The sequence below is a fragment of the Lycorma delicatula genome, chromosome 1, assembly GCF_047948215.1.
Source record: "Lycorma delicatula isolate Av1 chromosome 1, ASM4794821v1, whole genome shotgun sequence".
NCBI lineage: Eukaryota > Metazoa > Arthropoda > Insecta > Hemiptera > Fulgoridae > Lycorma > Lycorma delicatula.
The window spans coordinates 152,468,492-152,488,894 of NC_134455.1; the positions used below are offsets into that span (position 1 = coordinate 152,468,492).

The 20,403-nt window shown below is 33.3% G+C and overlaps 1 protein-coding gene across 5 annotated transcripts in view; it reads right to left on the reverse strand.

The window, feature by feature from the left end:
• Positions 1 to 15,771: 15,771 nt before the first annotated feature.
• cora (erythrocyte membrane protein band 4.1 like coracle) overlaps positions 15,772 to 20,403 on the reverse strand; it is a 208,161-nt gene continuing 203,529 nt past the window's right edge. For all 5 annotated transcript variants that reach the window (XM_075365229.1, XM_075365232.1, XM_075365231.1 and 2 more), the window contains one exon: positions 15,772 to 20,242. The gene's annotated coding sequence lies outside the window, so the exon portion shown is untranslated. The remainder of the gene's footprint in view (positions 20,243 to 20,403) is intronic.

Sequence of the window (20,403 nt, forward strand, 5' to 3'; positions counted from 1 at the left end):
ACAGTTTTTTGAGGTTATAATAGAGCTTATAATAGCAAATTATTCTAAGTTATTCGACAGGCTAATACCAGTCTGAAATTAACTGTAAACAAGGACTTAGGACATTTTTTCGTATATTAGTAGTTATACGAGTGAAATTTTTCTGTCATTAGACTAGTTTTTATTAGGGAATTCTTTGTTCCTTAATAATTTCTGAACCACTCGTCCTACATCCCTCATCCCAAGTTATAAATCCATCCCAAAATGTTTCCTACCCCCTGCACCCCCCATCACCCCAAAAATTTTGGACCCTATTTTTGGGTTGATACATTTTACCAACCCAAAAAAAAATTCTTTTGGGGTTCCCATCCGCGAGTGGGTACTCGTTGGCCTCGGGATCGTCCCCGTAGTCCAACAGCGCTAATATGAGATGAAGAGGATCACTCCCCTTAGAGGGATGATCGCAGGGAGCTTCTAGCTCACAAAAGGTTACCATACTAAGAAAACGGAGGGTAAATGTAAAAAGAGACCCCCGACAGGGGTCTTCAGAAGAAGAAGAAGGACCGCCGGAGAGCCTTAGCAATCTGGTTTACCAATTGGGATTAACTATGGTGGCGTTGAGACAGCATATGGGACCGGGTCTCTCAAAATACATAAGTACATATGAGCAGGAGCTCAAAGGCATATATGATGGGCTTAACGCCTTGACGCAAGTCTCGCCCCCTTTATCAGTTGTTACGCAGGCTACTCAGATAGACCCTATAGTAGTGGAAGATGAGATGGAGCAAATTCTTACTAAGGAGCTGACAGATGAGCAAATAATAGATCTACTCCCCAAAAGGTGGCCAAATAGTTTGCGGAACAAAATTAGTTTGATTAATGAGTTGCCTTCTGAGGTGGTGGACTCTTGTACTGTTAGTGATTTAAGTAAATCAATTCAAGGGGATGAAAAAGAAGGTATTAGTACCAAATACAAAGTAGGCGACATTCGTAAAGATGTACAATCAATTCTTGGAGACTGTGACGACATTAAGAAAAGTAAATACAAAATCTACTATGATGGTAGTGCTACTGAGAAGAGCACAATGGGAGCTATATTGAAGGCTTTAAGGAAGATTATTCCTCAGGCTGGTAATTTAGTTTTTGTCGTCCCCAATAATAATATTGGAAACTATATGAAGAAATTAATATCTTATTTGCGGAGAGACGAGGAAGTAGTGGTTAAAGTGCTTACGATCCCAGTTGAAGGTAAAGCTATACAAGGCAAGCCTGGACAAGCCCATATTAAAAAGTCAACACCACCGGCAGTTGACAGTCGTACTGTGGTTATCAAAGCAGCTGGAAAATCCTATTCTGATTTACTTAAAACGATGAAGTCTGCAGTAAGTAGCGAAGATGCAAAAGAAGTCATCTCCTTACGTAAGGACAGGAACGAAGAACTCCACATGAGAATTCAGGGAGCGCAGAAAGCTGCAGAGTTTACAAGTAACCTACGAGATAAGGCAGCAGATCTGCATGTTGACCTGCGTACAAGAGCGGGAAGGCACACAATAGTTCACATCAGGGATGTAGAATATGACACCACTGAGACAGAAATTCTTGCTGCAATTACTGCAAGAGTAGGTTCTGATGAGGACATCAAGATATCGTCAATTAGAAAAGGTTACGCCGAGACGCAGAACATTACAGTAATCACAACGTATAGGGCCGCCTGTAAACTCGTAGAGGATAGGATACGAACAGGATGGGTCAACTGCCGGGCTTTTATCCGAGACGATGGGGATAGATGTTGGGGCACTGGATATCGGCGGCAGGAATGCAAGGGGCCAGATAGGAGGGACCTCTGCTTTAACTGTGGAGGGCGAGGTCATATGATTTCCGAATGCAAAGAACCAAAGAGTTGTCTCGACTGCGGTAGCGGTGAGCACAGGACTGGTGCTTGGGCGTGCTCTGACAAGCATGATTAAGCTTCTCCTAGCCAACATGAACAGAAGCGTGCTATCGCATGATTTGCTGTATAGACTTGCTATTGAGTGTGATGTAGACTTGTTGGCAATCACTGAACCCAACATACATGAGTCGGCGAAGTCCGGATGGATGGCGGATACTGTGGGTGATGTCATTATTAGGAACATCAGTAATAGGGTGGCTCTGAGTTTCAAGGAGAGAGCAGAGGGAGTCATAGTGACTGAACTGGAGTCTACAATAATTGTAACAGCGTATGTCTTGCCCAACATCACGATTGCGGATTATGACAGGTTTTTAGACAGTATATATCGAATTCTGTCCAGACAGAGCAAGAAATTCGTGTTGTTGGGTGATTTCAACTGTAAGACGACTTTTGCTGGTTGCTCCTGCAGTAATGGGAGAGGAGAGCTAATTGACGAACTGATGGAATCCCTCGGAGGTCGCTGTTTAAATGATGGTACTCCAACTTATTAGGCTCGGGGCCACTACTCTGTTTTAGATCTGGTCATTGATGATAATAGATGGTCAATGGATCAGCTAGAGCTAACAGTGATGGATAACGATATTTCCAGTGATCACCTTCCGCTACATCTGATCATAAAGGAAGGCAATGACTTTGTAGTTGAAAGACCTTTTGTTACAAGACCTACAGCCCATCAGGTTGACAAAATAGTTGATAAAGTAGCTCAAAGGCTACGTAATATGATTGAGTTGACGCCAGATAATCTTACCTCGGTAATACAGCAAGAAATGGATAAGGAATTAAGGGCCACTGGGGGCAGACGACAAGTCTACTGGTGGTCAAATGAGATAGCACACTTACACGATAATTTACAGCAGACTAGGAGAAGGAAACAAAGACTGAGGATCACAGGTGGTGCTGAGTTTGATACTGCAGCCAAACTATATATAGAGGCTAGACGCCACTTGAACAGGGCCATTAAGAGATCAAAAAGGGATCATTGGTTCAAACTCTGTAAGGAATTGGACAATGATCCCTGGGGCCAAGCCTACAAGATAGTTACTAAGAGGTTTGGCAGGCGTCTGCCTGTGTTGAGTGAACAGCAGGCTATGGCACAGTTTGACGAATTGTTTCCATGTCCAGCAGAGGCAACTGACATCTTGCCTGATATGAGCTGAGGAGGTTTACCCCTGCTGAGCTAAGTAACGCTATCAGACAACTCGGTAGTAAAAAGAGCCCTGGGACTGATAGAATCCCTGCTGCAATACTCAAAGGCCTTGTAAAACAGCTTCCCTGGGAGATGACTGATATAGCTAATTATGGCTTGGAGAATGATTCATTCCCGCGATGTTGGAGGGAGGCCAGGGTGGTCTTCCTCCCTAAAGGCGGTGATGATCAAGGTCTGTCTCGATTTAGACCGCTGAGTCTCTTAAATAACTTGGGCAAAGCGGTAGAGAAGATGCTCGCCAACAGAATTGTATACGAAATTGAAGAAGGAGTGGGTATAAGCGTCAATCAATTCGGGTTCTGGAAGGGACGCTCCACCGTGTTGGCAGCGAAGAAAGTAACAACTTGGATAGCAGATGTCAGAAGAGGTACTTGGAGAACAAGAGGGATTCCGTTACTTGTCTCCCTAGACGTTAAGAATGCTTTTGGCTCCATCATATGGAGCCATATTCACAGTGCATTATTGGCTAAGAACGTAAGCCCATATCTTAGGAGACAGGTGAGGAGATACCTCTCTGACAGATCGTGCAGAATTGCAACGCAAAGTGGAGATTTGGAAGTCAACATACACGGTGGAGTTCCCCAGGGCTACGTTTTGGGCCCGTTATTATGAGTTTTAACTTTTGACGGAATCCTGAATTTGGATTATCCTGCAGGAGTCGAGGTAATTGCCTATGCAGATGACCTGGTGATCCTTGCGAGAGATAGACATGCACTGGAAGTACAAAATAAGGTCAATTTGCCATTACACATGATAGAAAACTGGCTATGTAATAAAAATTGATAAATGCAAATTTATCACTTTCACTGGCAGAAGGACCATTGATCGGCTGGATATCAGGATCAATGGTGAACCAATAGCAGAAACTGATAAGCTGAAGTACCTAGGCGTTACCTTTCAGAGGAACGGTTCCTTCACTGAACATATAAACGAAGTTTGTAACAGGGCTGACAGAATGATAAAATCTTTAAATATCATTATGACGAACCAAAGAGCGCCTAAAGCGTCAAAGAGAAGGGTCATAGCGTCTTCGGTAATATTGTCCATGCTTTATGCGGTGCCGGTTTGGTGGATTTCAGTGCAAGTAAAGAAAAACCTGGCAAGTATGATCAGGACCCATAGGAGACTGTTGCTTGGAGTGATTTCTGCATATAGGACGGTCTCCTATGAGGCTTTGTGTGTGCTCGCTGGAGTCCCACCGATTGATTTATTGGCACTTTTAAGAGTTGAAAGAGACCAGGGAGCTGGAATTCACGAATCAAGGCAGCGGCTAATGGCAAAGTGGCAGGACAGGTGGAATGAGAATAGCCCTGGAAGTAGAACAAAGAGACTCTTCCCCGATATTAAAAGCTGGATATATAGGAAGCATGGGGAAGTGAATTTTCACCTGTCACAATACTTTACAGGGCATGGCAACTTTAATTTTTACTTGCACAGAATCGGTAGAAGAGCATCGACGGAATGTATGTATTGCGATCGCGAAGATGATGTTGAGCACACATTTACTGACTGCCATAAATGGAGAGAAGAATTAGTAGACATCGATCTATCATCTGATGGTAACGGCAGATTAATTAATCACATGTTGCAGAGTGAATATGCCTAGAAGAGGGTTGATTCAGCTATTAAGAAAATATTAACGCAGAAAAATGAGGACGAGAGGAGATTGGGGTTCTGATCTTAGTATAGGGAAGGGTGGATAGCCCCAGTGGTGAGGACTGGCATGCTGAGGTGTGCCAGTTTCGATGAGCCACTGGGGACTCCAAGGGTTTTCTTGATAGGAAAGATCACAGAAAAGACCCAATCGTCACGTCAAGACAATCATGGTATGGCTTGGCAATATATATAGATGGGTATATCAATAGACTCAAAAGAACTGACCGGTGGGCCGACCTGCCATGCCGGACATACAGCCAGTAGGTAGGAAGGCCCATTTGAGTACAACAGGCACTCCCCTGGGTGGCGTAATACCAACCAGTTGGACCGGCCCAGGGAAGGAGTCAAAAAAAAAAAAAAATGTATACCTTTAGAAATTGACTCGAGTTCGTCAGCCGCTGAAAATGTATCACTTGTGAGTTTCGATTCAATAACAACGATGCTAACTGCACCATCTAAGCTGTCATCACCTGATGTTAGCCATAGATCTCATTGGTATCAGAAAGGGTGGAAGATGCCATGTCTGAGGCCTCAGACACAGTTGAGACCATAAGAAGAATGAAAAAAAGATGCATGAAAGGATGGTCAAAAGGAAAGCCTAGGCGTTAAAACAAAAAAAACAAAAATTTTTTATATTCTAGAGTCCAAATTCATAGCGATTAATTTCTGCATTTGTTAGTTTTTATAACAAAGAAAGAATTAACAAGTACTGGTCTCTATGAGAATGTGAAAAATTTAAGAATTTTTTTCTTTTTTTTGAAGTGGGATGGGGCTAATGACCAAAGTAGTCGATGCCCCTAAAAACCTCAACAAAAAAAAATAAATAAAATAAAAACATAAATAATAAAAGTAACATTTCATATTATTACACAAGATAATGCAAAAAGCATGGTAACAGAAATCTTCATGAAATATATAAGATAAATATGTAAAAAAGTAGTTATTAGGTATATCAAACAACATAAAAAATCTTAATCTCCTCTCCAAACCTTCATTCATGTTAAAATTACAGTAAAACTGAAATTGATAAAGTTGTATTTGTATGAATGAGCTTTCAGTTAGAAAAAATAAAAGAAAACTTATGTCAATGTTTGTATTAAACTACTAAATGTTTTATATGTAATTATAGATTTTTTTTCTTGATCTTTCATACTTTCCTCTAGAAAAATATAAATATCTTCAAAATTTAGAATTACCCAATATTCAGAAAATAAAATAAGTGTTACCTGAAATGATTGTAATAAAACATTCTTCTATTGCTAATGATTCCTATTAAACTTAATTATTGAGTTTAATAATATGCCATCAGTTTGCATAAGCAATTTGATGGCATAACAGAATATCACAGTTATTTTATGGTCAATCTAATCTATCAGTTTGCATAAGCAATTTGATGGCATAACAGAATATCACAGTTATTTTATGGTCAATCTAATCTATGTTAGTTTTAATGGTCTATGACTCTTTGAGGGTCATTTATAACAAGAGACCACTAGAAGATGGAAAAAGCCTAAGAAATCTGTGGTTAAAAACCATCTAAATAAGAGATATGAGTCTTTCACATTCATAAGTTAGCCTTTCTTTTGTCAATTTAAAACAGCTTAATGAACACTATCACCAATCATTAATAAAAGTGGCATCATCTTGAAGTGTATTTTTCAAGGAAAACATTCAGTAATGATTACTGGTTTTGGAATGAATAAAATCATATAAAATTTACTCTCACATGCTTAAGAAATACAATTAAATTCTAACTATAAATTTAACTGTATAAATAATTTTTACAAATAGATAATATAAATTTTACAAGTGTATTTAACAGTTAAATGACTGAAAAATGTTACTGGTAAACATGTGAGTGAGACGTCAGCTCTGGAATCTCATATTCGAGAAAGGTAAGTTACAATAAAGAAAAACTACCAAAAATTATAACACAAATGTATTGGCACAATTTACACATAATTATTCATAAAAAATTAAACTACTATGAAATATGAACAAGACAGGTAAAGAATCAGCCTACATGCAATCAACTGAAGGGTTTACACTTGCAGAGAACTTGGTTTCAGAAGAATTTTTGGAAAGAACAGTGGTGATCTGAGGCAAAAAACCTAAATCCACTATCACGAGATGGAATCTAAATTGAACAACATGGTGGAAGTATCTCAATTCTCCAGTCTCAGGAAAACATTCAAGATCCAATCTTCAATCAGACTCTAAAGTGATCTGAATATTTTTTGAGATGTTAAAGGTTTAATTCTCTGTGATATATTAATAACAACCAATATAATAGATATGCTTGCTTGAAAATAAAATATATAGGAAATATGTGGTTTATAGAGAAAATAAGCATTGTTTTTATCAAACATATGTCTCAGAATAACATTTATCTACACATTACACAATGAATTAAAACCACCCACATCACCGGAAAACATTGAAAAATTGGGCTAGAAAGTTTTATTATACCCGCCTCATAGTTCACATCTAGCTCATCAGGCTTTATTTCGACTATACAAGGATGCTATCACTGAACACAGACAATGAAATTAAACAAATTTACCAAAATTGACTAAGAATTCATGACAAAAGGATTTTCTGCTGTTGCCATATACAAAATAATTGAATAAATAATTGTAGCAGAATTAATAATTATAGCTAGGAATTAAATTGAAAAATACAAAAGCTGACATTTTTTGAATAAGAATAGTTGACTATTCATGTCTTTTTACTTACTGAATAATCCTTGTAAATTTAAAAAAACTTAAAACTTGTTACTCAACATTTTTCTTTATTTCTTACTCCTTACTTGGAATCCCTCAGATATTCTGATAGTATAACACAACACAGTAAACAGTTTTTGTCATAAAGTAAATTTTACATACCATGAATGGCTACATTTTATATATACATACACAGGTGATTCAAAAATATACAACTATATATATATATATATATATAATAATTACTCTCTTCTCACTGTTTCTCTCTCCCAAACTTTCACTCGCTCTGTCTGTCTCGCGCTCTCCTCTCACTTTCACGCTCTCTCTTTCTATCAATCTCTCTCTCACACTGTGTGTGTGTGTGAGTGTGTGCATGTATATGTATGTATATATATATATATATAAATATATATTGAAAGCAATTACTCGCTTCTCAATTTCTCTATCACTCTATATCTTTCGCTCTCTCTCTCTCTCTCTCTCTCTTTATCTCTGTGTGCGCGTTATATGTTAATATACGGTATATATATATATATATATATATATATATACCACACACCAGTTGAAAAAACTGGTTGCTTCAGTTCTGGAGTGCCTACGTAAGTTATTAAATTACACCGCATGAGATAAATAGTTAGGGATTTATAAATGGCACGCACGACGATATAGACTTTTTCGATACGATACAAATTTATGTTTTGATACCCGTATATTTCGTTGTGATTTTAAACATGTTTCACTTCAAAAATTAAATTTGATTCAATATGACGGAAAAAAATTAACAACCCCTCATAATTTAGATTTCTTTTAACTGTGGTGAACCCCAATTGTTTCTCTCTCCAAAGACCTCTCAGGTATGCAGTATAAACCTGTTTCCATACTTAAATATCACTCTGTATATAACAATTATAACTGCATTTCAAATGCTCTTTCGATCTTGTACAGGAACCGTAATATTCCTCTAAAGGTGTGTGCGTGTGTGCGCACACGTTTGTTTTCGAACTCTCATATATTTAAAAATAATTTTTTTTTAAAGAATGATACGATGATTATATTTCTTCTTCACTTCCGTCGCCCCTATTAAGCGAATATACTAGCTGCAGAGGCGTGCCAATGGCACACCCTCCGCAGCTAGGCTCTGCGAACTGGTAATCTCTAGCGCACAGATTTGAGAGTATTTTGCGAATCTGTACATTTTACGTCGGGTCAGTGCAATCAAAACATAGGGCTAAGCGAGTTAATTTCCGGATAACCAAGATCCGGTCGATCGAGAATGTACCTGATGAGTTAAAAAGTTAGCGTTAGACCGACTGATACTTACGCCGTTTGAATCGTAAAAATCGGGGTAGCGGTTGCCGAGATATTACGGTGGTACCTCAGCACACCTTTCCCCAATTTTCCAACGGCTGCCCGGACGATATTGAAAATATTATCATCTGCCGGGAACCATTCGGAGCGCAGGGTTATCATAGAGGGGGGGGGGGTTGAAACAATTTCTCAAAGCGCTAGAACAGACCGTTTTCGAGTTATTTGCGATTTTCAAACGGAAACTGTTAAAAAGGAATAAATTTTCCCAAAACTTCGACATATATATATCGATATATATAATAATAAACAACCACAACGAGACATGTACTGATGAATCAGGATTTCCCGCTAGTGATCGGTATTTTCCGGTAAGATAAACATGACATACAGACCCACATACAAAAGCTGTTTATTACGATAGCATAAACAATAAATTTTATTTATCGATCATTAATCGATTATAAATACTCTTTTAATAAATTAAATATATTTTTAAAAAACGATTTAGACAGGGCTTACAATTTTTATTAAACCGATCTGGAAGAGCTGGGTTTATTTAATTTTGTACTTATTATTACTACTTGAATCGATTTATTTCGACAAACTCTAAACATAGACACACGAATCACCGTGGTATCACATCTAATTCTTGTTACACTGAATGGAAATAGTTATAAGGAGTAAAATGATTATATTTTGCCAATAAATATTGACCAAAAATATTTATTATTACTTAATTTATTATTATCTCGAGAAACCCTAAACATAGACAAACGAATAACCGCTGTATCACATCGAAGTCGTGAGTTACTCTAGTGGAAATGAGCGAGAGCACCATTTTTAGACCGAACTGCGCATTATCAATTACCAGGAAACCCAAACAAAAACTATTGAAAATAAATCGATTAAAAATTGTATACATGTTCTTTTTACAGTGTAAAGTGCATATAGAAAAGGATTTTGTTTTGCAATTTCAAGTTAAAAGGAGTAAAAGTTTACCCATAAATATTGTCAAAAAATATTTATTATTACATACATCGATCTACCTCGAAAAATCCCAAACATAGACACATTAAGCACCGCGTTATCACATTTACGTCGTAAGTTACACTGAGTGGAAATGAGCGAATGATCCAGTAGTTAGACCGAACTGCGCAGTATCTTTTCCTTGTCAACGTAAACCAAATATATTGAAGATAAATCGATGAAAAATTGTATACATGTTCTTTTTACAGTGTAAAGTGCATATAAAAAGGAGTTTTTTGAAATTTTAAGTAAAAAGTGGTAAAATGACCAAAGTCTACCGACGACATATTGTCCAAAATTCAATTATTATTACTTAAATCTATCTATACCGAAATACTCTAATCATAAACATACGAATACCGCGGTGTGATATCTAAGTCGTGAGTTAAATTGAATGGAAATGAGCAAGAATTTGACAGAACTGCGCAGTACCCCTTTCTCGTCAACCTGCTCAAAAGTGAAAAACATTCAAAGTTATATCGTTGAGCAGACCATTTAAGTTATAAAATGAAACAGCATGAGAATACTTAGGGACTTATTAATGGCAGGACAATAACAAACAATATTGTTTGAACACAGATCATAGTACGGGTTGAAGGTTAAAGCAACCCCCCTTCAGCCACATAACCAAAAATGTACGTAATCGCGTCTGATAAATGAAAAAAACACTTAAATTTAATTATTATTACAATTTTGAATCGGACAAAATCATAGTTAAAACAAATGTTTAAAATGGTATTGAGTCCTGGACAGTGCTACCAACCTTTGAAATATTAAACTAGGAAAAAAAAAATTAATATTTAAACTGTAAAAAATAATTATTTTACAATTATCGAGGGAAAAGGAGATTTCCAGTAACCACAACTGAAATTATCGATTATTTCATGTCTATCCAAGTAACAACTGTACACTGTATATAAAAATAATAATTCAATATATATAAAATTAAAATTACAATAAATTATTATAAATACAGTTTCCTAGCAACAGTTCAAAACGTGTAACTAAAATAAAATTCATATTTACTTTACTAGTCTGAAAAAACAGATACTACATCCTCGAGGCTTGTCACTGGGTGGTTGGGCCATGAAACCATGGCACGCCAATGGGTAACTGGGCACCAGTTGAGACACTGGGCTCATTGAGCCTTTGGGTGACACGCAGCATGTTTCCAGTTTTTGACAAGGGGTTAGTTGCCAGAGGATGAATAGTAAAAGGCAGAACGACGCAGTACCCTTAACTCGGACATAAACGTAGGACGAGGACAACCCGGACAATGACTGACACACAATAACCTTAACACTGATATTGACTGATGCACAATACCCTTAACGTCGACACAAACGTAGGACGGGACAATGACTGACACACATTACCCTTAACTCGGGCACAAACGTAGGACGCGGACAACACGGACAATGACTGACACACAATACCTTTAACTCGGACACAAACGGAGGACAAGAACAACACGGACAATGACTGACACACATTTCCCTTAACTCGGACACAAACGGACGACAAGAATAACACGGACAATGATTGACACACAATACCTTTACCTCGCACACAAACGGAGGACGCGGACAACACGGACAATGACTAACACACAATACCCTTAACTCGGACACTAACGGAGGACGTGTATAACACGGACAACAATGACTGACACACAATACCCTTAACTCGGACACAATCTTTAGCTTGCGGATAACATGGACGATGACACACATAATACCTTTACCTTGGACAAAAACGGAGGACGCGGACAACACGGACAATGATTGACACACAATACCCTTAACTTGGACATAAACATAGGACGCGGACAATGACTAACACACAATACCCTTAACTCAGACCCAAACGTAAGACGCGGACAACACGGACAAGGAACTTCTTGTCAGGAACTGGTTTCAGGTTGTTTGTCAATGGGTGACAACCTAAGATGAAGATTGGCGACATATATTTTATTAAATAACATAAAATTTTAAAAAGATTGTTGACAAACATCGAACTTGTCACGAATTAAATCTAAGACCAGATGACTTAGAAGCCACTAAATAAAGTTAGTATAAACCATTTATCTTTTTTCAAGCTGTAGAATCAGTTCCCAAAATATTTTTTCTTCTTCCTGAATATATATATATATATATATATATATATATGTATAAACATAACGAGGTCAAATATGGGGTGCTGCAATTGCACAGTTCCTATATGCGAACCATCAATGATGATAAAGAACGAGAATCGAACGCACAATTTTATTTTGTTGTAATTTCATAGTATGACGTTAACTGTTTTAATAAGCTACTTGCTTTCACTGCGAGTACTTTTTTTTTTAATTCTCATTAATTCTAACACCATTTCTTTATTATGTAATAAACGTAATCCATATTAAGCGAAACTGTCAATAAACAAGTGAAGAAATTATTCAATTTTTTCTTTATTTTTACACAAAAAAAGGAAAATAATTTCTGTGTTCTCACTCACACTCTTTCTCTCTCTCTCTGTTTGTACAATATCTATATGTATATATATTTAAATCAATTACTCTCTTCTCTCTTTTCCTATCTCTCTCTCTCTTTGTGTGTGTTTATGTTAATATACACTATATATATATATATGCCATTTTTGTAGTTGGCGATAACTGTACAGCATTTATTATAGCTTGTTCATTATTATGGTTTCTCGTGCTTTGTTGACAACCAGTATCTACTAGTTTCGGTTTAAAACTGCCGGTTTCTCTCCACAGCTACAAATGTTTTGTGATCTGGTACTCTTTGATGTGAATAAGTATCATGATATTCTTGAACTGTAGCCAAACCATTCTTGTTTACTTTAGTGTAAATTAATAACATATCCATCATATACTCTTCGAATGAATACATATTTACATTGTCTCCCATTGTGTATTAAAGAAAATTTCAATTAATTTTGTAAAAACTGTTTTCAGATTTGTACACAGATATCTATCTTAATACGTACAAAAACCACCCTCAAGATTATTCAAACACTGTTTCAGAAAGTTAATTGTTGATCAGTTGATATGGCCAATATATGTAAACAAATTAAATCATTCTGATAAAAAAAATAGTAAATAAATCATCTGTTATTTTCTACCTATGGAAAAAATGAGATTTTTCATGCTGTTAAAATTATTTTTCACAATTCAGTCTGTTTTGTTTTTTAATAAAGTTAAATTTCAATATCCTGTATTCAATTTGTTCTTCAGCAATTTACATTAATATTTTCAGAATTTTATTTTCTAGACCTCTAACTGAAAAAAAAAAAACAACTTAATTAACCATTTAACAAAGTTTTCTTATGTTAAACCCAAAAACATGTTATTTCCCCCCCCCCCCAATTTTTGTGTTTTACATCAGATATCTTTAAAACTAAAGAAGGTACAGTTCTAGGACCCATTTTTTAAAAATATTTTCAGTTCAAAACCATAAGAAACAACTAAATTTACCCCTTAATTTACCTTCCCAGAAATCTTCATTTCCCTGGGGCAGGTGAAATCTTTTTCTAGCCAACTCGCTATGTTTTATATGTTTATATGAATTTTTTTTAGTTATAGAATCAGCTCCTGGGAGATTACCATATAGTTTTGAATCACCTGTATATAACATGACAATACTAATATAGTAATATATAAATAATATTAGTCATGACAAAATTGTAAAATGCATTCCTCTTATATTATATATATATATATATATATATATATATATCTCATACCTCGTATACATTACAATATAATATATATATATATATTTTGAGAAGCTTCCAAAAAGTTATTGTTTTTATTATTAATAATTAGTTATTGATATTGTTTTTTTCCTATTTCTTAGTTTTTGTATTTATAATTGTAAATTATTAGGAATAAGATGGCTGCTACCAAAAAATACATTATTGCATTATTAACCCAAATGATAGACAATATGCATAACATGATGGAAAATATGAATGAAAATGTGAGTACATTAAATGAAAATATAAATAAAATGGATGAAAAAATGGAAAATCATATACCTCAAATTGAGGAAAAATTAGGTATCCTTAGTGCAGAACTTAGAGAGTGTTAAGTCTGATTTAAACACGTCTATGATAGACTAGAGGTTAAATAAGTTAGAGGGTAGTTAGTTAAGGTTAAACAATTAGTTAATAGTTACCTAGGAACTAATATAAATAACATTATAGAAGTTAGCCATGAGGACATAGCACGGGCAACAGAAGTAGCCTACAGCACTTGGGAATTGTGTGTTAACAGTTCATAGGATCAAGACTTAGGTGGTGAATTGATGTGAAGTTCTATGGCGATAAAGCCATCAAAGTTTGAAGGAAGTACATCGTGGGCTGTCTTCAAACGGAATCCACTCATGGTTGGACAGCACCAGAGAAGGCCACGTCCTGATCAGTACATTTCAGGGCCAAGCAGTGGAAGTTCTTCAGGGTGTACCATCTATGGCTTTCAGGGTGATGTCATTGCAGCACTACAGGATGGCTAAGAACAGCACAACCTGGAGATTATCTACAGGTGTGGGCTCGAGGACAAGTCCAGAAAACCAATGAGACACTGCAGGTGTTCACCACTGTTACTGGGCATCTAGCACGAGCTTTAGTAGGGCTGCCACCAGCACCCATCCACGAGAAGACAGCACACACATTCATCAACAGGCTACAGGATGCCAAGATCAAGAAACACCTTCTTCACAGGTCAGCGAAGTCAGTCAATGAGGCCCCCTCACTCAGACTGGAGGCAGCCAGTGTGCAATCTTGCCTTCGAAAAACGGTTGTTGAGTGCAACAAGGAGTCAGCAAACGAAGTCGAACTTCTGTAAAGATACTACTTATCAAAATGACTACAATGGGATAACGAGAAATGCCTTCTATGGAATCAAAGAACATGGGTCAACTAGTCTGCTGGAACTGCAGGGAAACAGGCAAATTAAAATCTGACTGCAAGAACCTATGACTTCTGCTCTGTCTCAGGAAAACTAAGAGGCACTGGTGAAAGGAGAAGTCTGCCGGGTACATTCATCATCTTTCCCTAACCAAGTCTTGTTAAATGTCTCAACAATCAGAAGAGGGATCGTCAACAGTGTAGTAGAAGATCATTTATGCCAGATAACAGCAGACAAAGAAGCATCAATATGCATCGCTAGACCAAACATCAACAATGATTGTGAAAACAAGAAATTACATCAAACTTATGTCATCAATACTGCATCTAGAGTATTCTAGAAAAGCGAACCACATTCAGTAAGAGCGATACTATTAAAAGATGAAATGATTCTGGCACAGAGCAAGAATGTGGTGCAGACCAAATTTTCAAATGGCAGGAGTTATAATGTGGTGATGGCAGCAGGAATTATGGAAAGTACCCAGCTACAAAGTTCAAATTAGTTTGAAATAAAAGGAAGGTTCCTGTTTGGATGGTAAATCTTGGCACACCAGTACAAACTATGTTAAAAAATCACTTGGGAAAGTGTGAATCTGTAATCTGAGCAACTCCTATTAATTCAGAGAAGAAAGTGCTGAAGAAGAAGGGATGAATGGATGAGCACTTACAAATATTAATATCAGAGCTGCATTAGAGGTTGAAGACTACAGGTAACTATGGCAGTTTAATGTCGAATATCAAGATCTCTTTGCAATGGAAGAAGATTTCTATAGTTAAATCCATATTAGTTTCTATTAGTTATAATAAAGTGTATAGTAATCATTGTGTATTGGTATTAATAATTTAATTAATTCTGCATTTAATTTGAACAGCTACTTAGAATTAACTTATTTAACATAAATTGAAAGAAATTCTTTTGTGTGCTATTTCTCAATAACATAAGTAGAGAAAAAGACTGGCAAATATGATTTTATAAGTAGGAAAGAGCAAAATTGAAACTCATTGAAAAATACAAGAAAAAAATTTATTTATAATCTGTACAGCGAAATCCATAAAAAAGTGTCTCTAACTTACATAATAGAAGTGCTTTGCTGGAATGTAACAAGTTATAAAATTAGTACTAAAAATAAAAATATGTAAACAACTTAAAAACTAATAATAAAACATCTGAAACATAAGAAGTCTAACAACTCATACATTATACATAAAATAAATACATTATGTAAAACAGGGATATGAATAAATAATGTTACATTATAAAGCACAAGTGCACATAAAAAATGTTGTTAAGCTTTCTTAGCCTTACCTTTTATTTATTAATTTTTTTAATATCAATGATTCATTTTTTCCTCAGAAATTATCAATAATAAAATTATCACATTTTTTAAAAAATCAGTATTATTCATAAACTTAATATGTATTTCTTAAAAAAAAATAAATAATAATAAATGATAATTTAATAAAAAAAAAGAAAATAATAACACATTTTGGTAACATCTGCAAAAAAATCTTTCCAGTTTTTTCTAATGTCTGTAGACCATACGCATTTGAACTAGCAAAAAAAAGCATTATATAAGACAATATGAATCTATTAAAAAATTTAATATAAAAACAATTGTTCTGTCAAATTTTATAACAAAGACAATACACTCCACATATTGCTCTATTTATAGTATGTACTTGGAAATACAAATAAAATTTCATAGTTTTTTTTTAAAACTGGTAATTATAAATATAAAATACTGATATTTATAACTTTATCAAATCAAACTTAAAAAAAAAATAATAAAATAAATATATAACAACATATTAACCAAATAATAAATGATACAAACGTTATGCACATTACAGTAAAACAAAGTACACTTTATGTAAGTGATAAAAAGTAAAAAAATTACATCTTTTTTTTTTAAATTATTGATGTAATTACAAGATTTAAAACTAATTCAATAAAAAACATAGACAAATTTTAAGAAAATAAATTATACATATACCAAATATATTTAATGTATATAATGAATATTTAATATTTATGTCTGTAATTTTAATTAAATAATTTATCAATTAACTGTCTAAATACCAGATGGTGGAGCATACTAAAAGAGATATAATATAAGCAATTAACAGAAATTAATCACAATTTTTTTTATTTATTATTTGTGCTTATATGTTTCTCACACATAAAATGTTTTCTAGTTAAAAAAAATCATGTAAAAAAATAGATAGCATTGTGTTTATAAGCAAATAATAAATATTGTATTTAACAAACACAGTGTAAAATATAAAATGGAAAAATATATGATCACATTTTGCTTGAAGTGGTGGCTTGTAGCAGAAAAACAATGATTTCTGACCTGTTTATACATCAATATACAGCTGTACTTCACCAATAACATCTTATATAGAACCAATATTCATTCACAAGTTCCTGCATTACCATTTTTATATTTAAACCGCTTGAGATAATTTTATAAGTCATTCAATTTATCTCAATTATCCATAAAACTATGAAATATTCCTGAAAATCTAAAAAACTAAATTCACAGAGAACAAAAATGGTACTTTCTTGAAAAAGGTCAAATTTAATATTAAATTGAAGCCAGCTGCTATCACCAACTTAGCACAAATAGGTACAAAAGAGTTGGCATTATGTAGTCAGATCTTTTGCTAATTTTAACATAACTTTTACTCCACCATAAACAAAATATATGGAATATTAGTCATTTTAAAACAGGAAAATTACTATGTAATCAAACATGCATAATAAAAATTTGCTTTAGCTCATAACTAGAAAGGAGGTAAATTAACAAACTTTACAATTGTAAAAGATTACAATATCACATGAACTTGAACATTACAATAAAAACAATTTACTAAGACGTAAAACCAACAATATTTTATGAACTTTTCATTTATGCTTTAAAATAATAAAAAGTAATGATTATTTTTATAATTTTGCAGATGAGAACATTGGTATATAAATATAATAATGGAATATATTAAATTTTACATAAACCATAGAGTAAAGCACTCAATTCTTAATGTCAGTTCCCTCTACATCAGGCACAATATCTATAATACACCTAATCATTTTTCTCTCATTGTTATAATATTAAAATAATTTATCTTTTTTTGTTCAACCCTTCAAGGATCAAAAAATTATTTATTGTATATTTATCACATAAGTACATTATTGAATACTGAATCATCAAAATTAAAATACTGTATTCAATTAATGAGTGAATGAAAAATTGCATACAGTAAAACCTTTGTCTTTAATCAAACAAACCACTGACATATAATTTAAGTTAAGATTACTATGATTCCCCTTTTTAATTATATTGTGTAAGCGCTCAATAAACTCTAGCACATAAGTCAAATTTAAATTATTGTTGTAACTGTATTGAAAAGTATCCTTATTGTCAATTTCAAGGACGTGGTGGCAGCAGTGCCACAAAACTCAATCCACAAAAAAACACAGATTATATATCCCTGAAAGTATGTGCAGTTATTGGTGGTGTTCACCCAAGAAGAAAAATAATTATTAAACTTTGATACTATTTATGCAATTAACAAGGATGCTTATAGATCTACAATTTCAGAAAGCCAGCCTCTTGTAGTTCACTCAACCTGCCTCATTATTTATTTTGGTTTATAATATATATATATATATATACACATTTATATGACATATATTTCGGTTTATTTTGATATATAACAATATATTTAAACTCATTAAATTTTAAAATTTAATAAGAGCAACATAACATGCTAAAATCCACTGATGGAAAGGTTAAATGGACAAGTTGATTCCTGTCTTCTTCATATTTTTATTTTGAAATTCAACTTTAATGCTAGGATTTATGGTACATTACAGTTTCTTTTTCAGTTAGCTTTTAGACTGATTCAAGCATATAGAAAGAATTTTGATACAAACAAAAATTGATTTTTTATTATAAATATTTTAAAAACTGTACTACATCTGGACATTTTCAAAGAAATATATCTTACAATTTCTTTTTAAGTGTATATATTACAGCATTTTTAGTTTTTAAAAACTTTATTAAATAGGAAAAAAAATTGTGTATGATTACAGATACAGATATATATATATATATCTCTGTGTGTGTGTGTGTGTGTGTATATATATATATAATACGTGTGTCACATATTATATATATATATATATATATATACACACACACACACTATTAATAATTAAATTGTTATTCTCAGTAACTGTATAAAGAGAAATAACCTCTTTTTCACAAGCCATGTATGCAGAGAATTTTTTTTGGCAACTCCTACATTAGTCATCTTTTAATATCTAACATGACCAGGTTCTACTGTATTTTAAATATATAATCTATCATCATCTGTATAACCATATTAAAGGCACACTTAAATATTATTTTATAATAATTTTAATAAAGATTTACAAATAAGACAAATTTATGTACTATATATTTATTAATAAAAACCATGCTATTTATTTTTAATAGTATTAATACAGCTCTGGCAGTTCAAAAATAACTGAGCAATGTGTTAAGTAACAACAAACACCTGAAAAAAGAAAATTCCTTTTAGTTTACTTATTTCCAACTACCAATAAGTAAAGCGTTAACTATATTATAAAGTCCATAAAAATTTAATTTATATAAATGTTAATTATCAATTAATAAACATTTATAGTTATATGCTGCTGTAATCCGTAACTAATGTAATTATATAACATAGCCATTTACAAATAAAAATAATTGCAATTATATAAAACTGAATGAGATACAGAGGGATTAAAAACAAACATTATATATATTAAACGTTTACTTTTATTTATCACTAGAGTTAATAAAAATAATATTAATATATAAGAAGTATTTAAAATCTTATATGCTTAAGGATAATAATAATTAGCTCAGATTTATAAGGCTTAACATAGAAGAAATGTTTTACATAAAGAAAAAATTATATTATACAAGATAAAAGAAAAAAAAAACATTAACCTTAAAGCTAATTTACTTTGATCCTTAAAGAGTTTTTGAAAGAGACGAAATAAAATAATTGTCATGTACATAAAAATCATAAAACAAATAATTAAAATAATGCAATACAAGTAGAAAGTATGTATATATTTATTATAATGCATAATATATACATATTACTTAATTCTATGTTAAACATAGAGAAAATTAGAACAGAGCAATATTCAACAATATTTAAATTATTTATATATATCTCTTTTCGTATATGTTTATAACATTTATAAATGACAGATAAACTCTTGTGATGTAATGACTATATAAATACAAAATTACATTTAAAAAATTATTTTTCAAAGAAAAGTATATTACTATTTCAGTTAGTGTACAGTATCGTTTATTCTAAAAAAAAAGAACAAAAAGTCTGCTTAGTCATTTGGTAGCTTAGATGCAAAATGAACCAGTGGCATGGTGGCATTATGGTGATTAATCTTCGAACAATCTGTAAAAATTAAAACATTATTATTCTCTAAATATTTCAATAAAAATATTTACAAGTTAAATGGAAAAATAAAAACAGGGCAATAACATGATTCAGAAGTCTCTTTTTTATTAATAATATCACATTAGTAATGTACGTAGAAGTTTCTCATGAAGTAATAT